Here is a 9,232-nt window from a genome sequence, read left to right on the forward strand (position 1 = left end):
TATATATATATCTTAAAACGGACGCATAGGAGGTGTTCCCAATACTTGGAGGCACAAGTATAAAAAAGGCCACTACAGTTTATCAAAATATTACTCTATAATTACATATGCTATCATAACATAGCATCTTTCGAGCACTGCGTCTCTATTATACGAGCGCCTTCAAGAACTTCCTGAAAATAGTGCTCGGAGGATACTCGGCTTTTGTCCGAATCTCGGGACGCAACAATGGTGGTCTCCATCTCTGCCCAGTATGTATTAACACGGGCAAGAGCCATCCTAGCGCCCTCTATGCATGCTGACCTCTTCATTGCATTTATACGTGGCACCGCATCAAGGAATTGCTGCACCAAGCTGAAGTAACTCTTCGGCTCCGATCTCCCCGGCCACAGGTGACCCATGACGTACTTCATGGCGAGTCCAGACAACCTATTCAGTTCGTCCCATTGAGCCAAACGATCATCCACTGCCAGTGGATGCTCTGGATTGTGAAACTGCAACCAGAAAAGCTTTTCCACTTCACAATCTTTCTGATCTCGAAAGTGTTCGGTCGCATCAGCAGCACTCGCTGCCAAATCCAGATAGGTATCCTCCACACTCCACATCCAGTCCAACGGAGCAAACTTCGGATCACAAAACTTCCTCCGCAGCATAAAGGGCTTTCCAGCCGCAATCTGTTCGGCCTGATGCAGCTCTCATCGCAGAGCGAGCATCCTTGGCATCGGCAACGGCCTTCTCTAAGTCTGTCTGTCTCGCCTGGTCTTCTTTCTCAAGAAGTTTGCAACGTTCTGCAGCGCTCTTTAACTTCTCGGCCATCTCGGCCATTTCTTCTTTGCTTCGGCAGTGAGCAGCCTGTTCGGCTTTCAGCTCTTCATGGGCCTTCTCAGCAGCCGCATCGCTTTTTCTGGCTTGCTCCTTAGCTCGGGCAAGTTCTGCCCTAAGATTCTCCACGGCGGCCGTACCATCTGCGTCAAGCATACACATTGTAAGACACTGACATGAAGCTCCTCTTACATGATGCCGCCCGAAGAATTACATACCTTGAGCCTCATCAAGCCGCTTGTTGACAAGCACGATGTCGGCGTCTGACACGTCCAGTTGCCGCTTTAGTTCAGCCACATCATCAGTTCGGCTTGATTCCGGACACCTCACCACCTACATTCAAAGGCGACATCTTAGACCTGGGATTATGATCCTCTGCGTGCCGTCATTTCTTGACAACGCGCAGAGTCTTAGGGGCTACTATCTATACAAGGCGCATCTTACTTATGCGCAACTGACAAAAGTGTACATTATCTAACGTACCTCAAAACCCATCAGTAAGCCTTTGACGGCCTCATGCAATCCGCTTTCTGTGGATGAAATCCTTTCAATCACCATGCTCATCAATGCATGGTGCTCCTCTGAGAAGCTCACCCCAGCAGAATCTTCAGCTCCTCCGGCCAAGCACCAGACGGTGCCGGACTTATCCTATGGCCTCCTTCGAAGGCCGGACGCGGAGAGCCTTGGGAGGCCACATAGCTATCTTCCGCCCCTGCCGGATTCAGAGAAACCCTCCGCGACGACACCTCAGGGTCGCCCGCCTCGCTAGGCGGTATGGCATGGGGAGGCGTCCCGCTCTCCACCATCTCCGGAAGAAGATCCCCCAAAGACGAGCTCTGCTGAGAAGGGCTGAGGTCCGAGCTACAAGGTAAAATTTCGGTTAATCTTCTCAGATATAAATCAAGGATTTCTCTCATCCCTCAAAAGGAAAACCTCTCTCTACTTATGGCTCGCTGGAGGGCTGATCCCCTTGAGGGCGTAGTCTGGCCGAGGAACTCCCCGGCATCGGACCCTCTGACGAGGATTTTCTCCCCCGTTTCGAGGCCATGGTTTCCGGGTCGTCAGAGGCGGCTCTCTTCTTCCCCTTAGGAGAGGAATTGTTGGTTCCTCCCTTCGGGGCAGCCTCCTTCGAGGAGGCCATAGCTTCCTTGTCCTCCCCCTCCAAAGGCAATATCTCCAGCATCCTGACTAGCACGGGATCCGGCCTGGTTTCAGGAAGGGGAGCCGGACACCTGATCAGCTTTGCCTTCGCTATCCACTCCTGTTTAAAAGGATGGCTCTTTTAGGGGCAAGTTTATGACAATTATACGGATAGAAGGCCCGGGCACAGGGTTGCTTACTTGAGTATCCGGGCGATTGCAGCTTAGGCCTGCATCCTCGGTTAAATCCGGACACATCTCTTGTGATCCGAAGAACATTCTATACATCTCCGGGGCGTTGCGCCCATAAAATTCTGGAGAGCTCACGGTCCCTCCGGATTAAACACCCACAGGCGAAGGGGGCGACGTTTGCCGGGCAATATTCGGCGAATCAGCATGACCTGCGTCACCTTGACCAAACTGAGGTCTCCTTCCAAGAGATCCTTAATTCGGCCCTGTAACAGGGGCATGTCTTTGGGCAAACCCCAATCTAATCCTTTGTTGACCCATGATGCTAGCCGTGATGGGGGACCCGAGCGAAAGGCAGGAGGCGCCGCCCACTTGGCGCTCCTGGGAGCGGTGATATAGAACCATTCTCGTTGCCACAAGCCGAGCTCCTCTTGAAAGGAGCCCTAGGGCCATGGAGCATCAACATTCTTACTTATGACAGCGCCTCCGCACTCTGCGTGCCGTCCCTCGATCATCTTCGGCTCCAATCCAAAAGTCTTGAGCCATAATCCGAAGTGAGGAGTAACACGGAGGAACGCTTCACACACAACGATGAATGAGGAAATGTGGAGGATGGACTCCGGGGCTAAGTCATGAAATTCCAGCCCGTAATAAAACAACAGCCCCCTCACAAAGGGATCCATCGGGAAGCCTAACCCCCGAAGGAAGTGAGACATGAACACTACGCTCTCACCGGGCTGGGGACTGGGAATAGCCTGCCTTTGAGTAGGCAACCTATGCGGAATTTCGGCGGTCAAGAACTTAGCCTCTCTCAACTTTAGCACGTCCTCCTCTGTGACAGAAGAGGGCATCCATCGGCCTTGAAGGTCGAAACCGGACATTGTCGAAGGTCCGAAGCGCCTAGAATTTGGAGCTTAGGGTGTTGGAACTCGAGGCGACGGGCGAACTCGTTTGAGATTGGAAAAAGGAGTAAGGCCTTGGTCTCTTTATAAGAGGTTGAATACCAGGAGCCCTCCCCGTAACCGTTTGGGACTCGCCTTTAATCGAGAAAACACGCTAACGGGCACGATTGGGTTACCCACGTCCGTATTGATGAGAATCCCGTAAAAGGGGGGCACACGATCTCTACTTGGACAAGACGTGCCAAGGAAACCGCCTCGCAAAACATGCTGAGGTGGAAAAGTAAAAACGATTCGAGTAAAGAACTTGGCCGTAGTGTGATGACGCACTACGGAATACGTCAGCAGATTTGATTTGTGTTAATATTATTCTCTCTATGGCAATATGTGGAATCTTATTTTGCAGAGCCGGACACTACTATTGGTGTTTACAATCTTCTATGAAGGACTTGGAGGAGGAACCCGCCGTGCAATGCCGAAGACAATTTGCGCGCTGGACTCGTCGTCATTGAAGCCTGGTTCAGGGGCTACTGAGGGAGTCCTGGATTAGGGGGTGTTCGGGTAGCCGGACTATACCTTCAGCCGGACTCCTGGACTATGAAGATACAAGATTGAAGACTTCGTCCCGTGTCCGGATGGGACTTTCCTTGGCGTGGAAGGCAAGCTTGGCGATGCAGATATTCAAGATCTCCTACCATTGTAACCGACTTTATGTAACCCTAACCCTATCCGTGTCTATATAAACTGGAGGGTTGTAGTCCGTAGGCAATCAACTCCATATACAACAATCATACCATAGGCTAGCTTCTAGGGTTTAGCCTCCTTGATCTCGTGGTAGATCTACTCTTGTACTACCCATATCATCAATATTAATCAAGCAGGAGTAGGGTATTACCTCCATCGAGAGGGCCCGAACCTGGGTAAAACAAAGTGTTCCCTGCCTCCTGTTACCATCCGGCCTAGACGCACAGTTCGGGACCCCCTACCCGAGATCCGTCGGTTTTGACACCGACAATCTCTTTCCGGCGGAGTCCCGGAAGTGAACACGGTGTTGGAGTTATGTTTGACGTAGGTTGTTCTAGGATCACTTCTTGATCATAGTTGTTCGATCGTGCTTTGCCTTCTCTTCTTGCTCTCTTTTGCGTATGTTACCCACCATATATGCTAGTCGCTTGCTGCAGCTCCACCTCATACCTTTTACCTTACCCATAAGCTTAAATAGTCTTGATCGCGAGGGTGCAAGATTGCTGAGTCCCCGTGGATCACAGATACTTTCAAAACTAGTTTGCATGTGCCGATGTTACCGAGCAGATAACGCAACCAAGCTCAGGAGGAGCTCGACGAAGATCTTGTCCTTTGTGTTGTTTCGTTCTAATTGATTAGTAGTGGAGCCCAGTTGGGGTTGATTGGGGACCTTGTCGCTTTTGGGGTTCTTCTTTTATTTTGGTTCTGTAGTCGGACCTTGATTGTATTTGGATGTTGTATTGCTTTATTCATGTAATTGTGTGAAGTGGCGATTGTAAGCCAACTATGTATCCTTTCCCTTATGTATTACATGGGTTGTGTGAAGATTACCTCACTTGCAACATTGCTTTCAATGCGGTTATGCCTCTAAGTCGTGCTTCGACATGTGGGAGATATAGCCGCATCGAGGGTGTTACAAGTTGGTAATCAGAGCCTTCCCCGACCTTAGGAGCCCCCATTGCTTGATCGTTTTTAGCAGCCGAGTTTGAGTCTAGCAAAAAATGTTTTGAGTCATTTAGGAATTATATATCGGAGAGTTTAGGAATTCTTTTTACTCCCCAGTCCCTTCGTCGCTCTGGTGAGGCATCCTGACGTAGAGTTTTGACTCTTCTCTTCTCAAATTTCACTAAAAAAATTTAGGATCACGCGGGTATCTTGGAATCGTTTCGATGGATTGTTGACGAGAACATTGTTCTTGGTGCCTCCTGTCATTTAGGGGTTGTGGCAGTGTCCCGGGGAGTTGAGCTCCGAGGTGTTGTCATCACAATTTTATCGTTGCAGTTCTGGAATACCTGAGTTTAGTTTCGCCGACATCGAAAATCTCTTTTATGCAGTTGTTGGTGAGATAACCTCAACGCCACCCAGTACTGGGGCGGGAGTTCGGGAGTATTGCCATAACTTGTATAACGGATGCTTTTCGAAGGTTGAGGTAGATAATTTCCGAAGGTTTCTTGGTTAGGTGTTGAAGGATGGATACAGCTGGATGTAGGATTTGCTAGTTTTGGGTGAGATATTATGCTTCCCCTGTATCCCCAACACCCGATTGCATAACCGGAAAGTTTCGGGAGTTTATAAGTGGGAATTCAAGTAGCTCTTAGGATATCTTTCCGACAGATGTATGATATGAAATTGGGGTTCGACGTCTAGTGGTCCGCCTATTCATGGTTGGTTTTACAATGGTCTCGTTATGTCTTAAAGAGTCCTTGGCTTTGCCGACTCGGGGACGCTTCGTATGTCATGTGCACTGCCTTGTACATGATGGTGCTGTACAATCGAGCCCGTGTAGGCCCCACCACGAAAACTTCGGGAGAAATCTCTATCATATGTTTGTTCCGGCTTATTCTGCAAGCCAATCCTTTGTTTTGTTTTGAGTTGTGGTATTCGAGTTGCTTCGGAGGCAAATGTTGATTCCATACCTTCCCCAAATGGTGTTCTCATACTCCGATGTGAATACTAATCCTTCTCGATCATCGAGTCTGTCATGTCAATACTCAAATGGTGTGTCTCTCTTCAAGTGGATCCGATCACTTCAACATTCGCATGATCAATTATCAGTTCTTTTCAACGGTGTTTGTTTCATCCGTCCCCAAGTTGCCTTTGTTTTCCCGCCCACCCACCCTTTTTCCTCAAGGACTCAGATGTCTTAATCAAGTATCCTTTTATTCATGTGAAGTCTCTCCATTCTTTTCCGTCAATATTCTTACCCGGTGGTTCTCAAGAAGATGTTCTACTAGTTCGTCATTCTTCATTCTTTTCTTCTCCGGTGGAACTAATTCAAGCTTTGTTGATCATATCTTTCTCCTCGTTTCAAATACCCTCTCATGCCGGTGCTCCTCATATTCATTCACTTCTCGTTATTCATTTGTTCCAGACTGCTGAAGATATCTCGAAGATTTGTGTTTTCACTTTGCATCCGTTCAAGCTATTTCGAGGTCCTATCTTATTCAAGCCATTTAATTCAACCGGTGCTTTCGCTCTTTTAAATCGTTCAATGGTGTTTCTTTTGAGTGGGCCCTAACCCATAGGTCTTTTTCCAGGATCTTACCTGACTCTTCTATTTTTCCCGGAGCGATCCTAAATTCTTTTGAAGTTTGACGTAAGTATGAATTATCATCAGTCAAATGCCTTTCTCCAAGATCTTTAAAAATATTTTCATCGTTGGCTCAACCTTTTCCATTCTTCATTCCGGAGTGCCTCAATAATTCTTGGTAGTGTTTCTCATCGTCATTCCCAGATATTGAAGACCGAAGAAGAGTTTCTCCTCAATCTTATCCATTCTCTCAAAGATTCATGATGCTAGCCTTATGCCATCCTCTCATAATTGTTTTCGATTGTGGAAATTTTTTTCACCTATCCGGAGCAATTCAAGATTCTGTTTAGTTTGATTATCCGGAGGCCATCAATCCAGATTTATTCATTCCAGCTTTCAGCTCTCATACTCTAAATCATACCAGTGTCAAAATCAAGGATTCTCTAATCAGCTCGCGATCTCTTCGTTCTCATGTATCTAAATTCTCTCAAGCATCTACGTTTAAATTGCTAATTCTTCCCGGTGTTTCTTCATGTTTTAATCGTTCTTTTTCAATTCTTACGGTGGTACGTTCGAGAGTTCTCTTCTTTGGTGATCATATCAATTCATTCATTGTTTCAACCCGACCGGTGATTCGTTGAAGACATTCTCAACTTTATGTTATATCTCTCTTAATCCTTTCTACGAGAATAAGTAATATGTCAAATCCGTTGATTGTCATCAATTTAATTGGTGAAGGATAAGCATAATGTAATTCTTATTCTTGTTTCATCCAAGTGATTAATTCCTTATTCCGGAGCCTCATCAAAATTCTTGGTTTCAATTGTTTTCATCTTTTCTTTTCCGGAGTTCCAATCTCTCTCAATTTATTTCATCGCAAAGATCCATCTAAACCATTACAAGGTTTCACCTTGTATTTCCAACTTCTCTCTCTTTTCGTTTGATCATTCCTTTGTTTACCGGAGTTCTTCATGAAGGTTCTACATGGTGGTTCATCAAGGGTTTAATTCCTTCTCGAAGTGTTCATCGAGATTCTTTTTAGAGGAGTTCAAGCTTTCTTCATCTTGCTACCCGGAGTGCAATTCCTTCTACCGTATCATTTGAGGTGGTGTTATGTCATTCTTGATAATTTGAGTTCATGTCTCATGATTCACATGTTGTTAAGAAGGAGTTATTTAAAATCCATCAATCTCTTCATTGGAGTTATCTTGGGTTATATTTCACCTAAAACTTTCCCTAAGGATTGTTGCTAATTATGGTGCTTATAATTGACCCAAGTTCTTCATTATCCTCTCGATGAAATAAGCTTCTCCTATCCTTGTTCTTATCAATCCATTTCTTTTCTCGTGAGTGGCACGTTGTCACCTCATAATTTGAGATGTATTCCATTAGACCATATCAAGCTTATTCTTTTCGTTGTTGGCTTTTCCAACAACTCCGTGCGAACCTTCTCCTTAAAATGCTTTCCAAGCTCATCGGAGGTAGAAGATGTTGTTTTCTTCTCCATTCTTATGTTCCGACGATCCAACTTCTATTCTTTCATTCCGGAGGCATTGTGATGTTGCTCTTTTCAACCTTTCTTCTTATTTTTGTCAGGACCTTATTCTTTTCATGCCTATCCACTTAACCGGAGTGTTGTGTCACTTTTGCTCAAGCTCTTTCATTTTTCAAGTCATTCATCTCCTTTCAACCGAAATGCTACCTGAATCGGTTCTTTCTTATTCCTCTTTCTTTACGGAGTGCTTTCAACTTTGTTCATCTCTGTTGCTTTCTTTCTTTCTTTTGTTCAACCTTTCAAGGTTCGTGGTTTCACTCGTTTGTCAATGAAGCAACTTAGTTTTACCTCTCCTCTTTTCTCTTTCGTTGTTCCTCCGCTGCCATTCTATATCTCGGGACGAGATCCTCTCGTAGTGGTGGAGTGTTGTAACGCCCCGTGACCGATGTGCCAGGTGTCATCCAGTTATTGTTGTTGCCTTGTCATTGCTTGCGTGTCATGCATTGCATATCATGTCATCATGTGCATTTCATTTGCATACATGTTTGTCTCATGCATCCGCGCATTTTCCCCGTTGTCCGTTTTGCATTCCGGCGCTCCTATCTCCTCTGGTGGTCCTTTCTACCTTCCTTTCATGTGTGGGAGTTAAACATTTCCGGATTGGACCGAGACTTGCCAAGTGGCCTTGGTTTACTACCGGTAGACCGCCTGTCAAGTTTCGTATCATTTGGACTTCATTTGATACTCCAACGGTTAACCGAGGGACCGGAAAGGCCTTGTGTGTGTTGCAGCCCATCACCCCTCCATTTTGGCCCAAAACCCACCTAAACCCCTTCTATCATCTAGAGCGTTCGATCACGATCGCGTGGCCGAAAACCGCACCTCATATGGACTCTCCTAGCTCCTCCTATGCCTATATATAGACCCCCTCCGAAATTCCCGGATATCCTCCACCCCTAACCCTAATTTTTCCTCCGCGCCGCGCCGGACATGTCCAACTCCGGCCGGACGCATTGCCGCCGCCAACCGCGTGACGCCACGTGTCCCGTGCCTCCTTCCACCGCCGCCGGCCCGGGCGAGCCCGGATCGGGCCCCCGAGCCCATCCGCCCGACGCCGCCGCCTGGGAACCCCGCCGCCTCGCGCCCTCGCCGCGCGCCGCCTTGCCGCTGGCGACGCTCCACCGCGCCGCCGTTGTCTTCCTCCCCTTCGGCCGCCGCGCTACCCCGCCGCCGCAGCAGCTCCGGCGAGCCGCGCTGCCTCCACCCGCGCCGGCGACCGCGCCCGCGGCCCCCTTCCTCGCCGCCTCGTCGCGCCGGCTCCAGATCCGGCGACCCCGTCCTCCTCTCCGGCGAGATCAAGCTTCTCCGGCGAAGATCCAGGCGAACCTCGAACGGCGTGCCCGAAACCCTAGAT

This window comes from Triticum dicoccoides, chromosome 1A (genome assembly GCF_002162155.2).
Source record: "Triticum dicoccoides isolate Atlit2015 ecotype Zavitan chromosome 1A, WEW_v2.0, whole genome shotgun sequence".
Lineage (NCBI taxonomy): Eukaryota > Viridiplantae > Streptophyta > Magnoliopsida > Poales > Poaceae > Triticum > Triticum dicoccoides.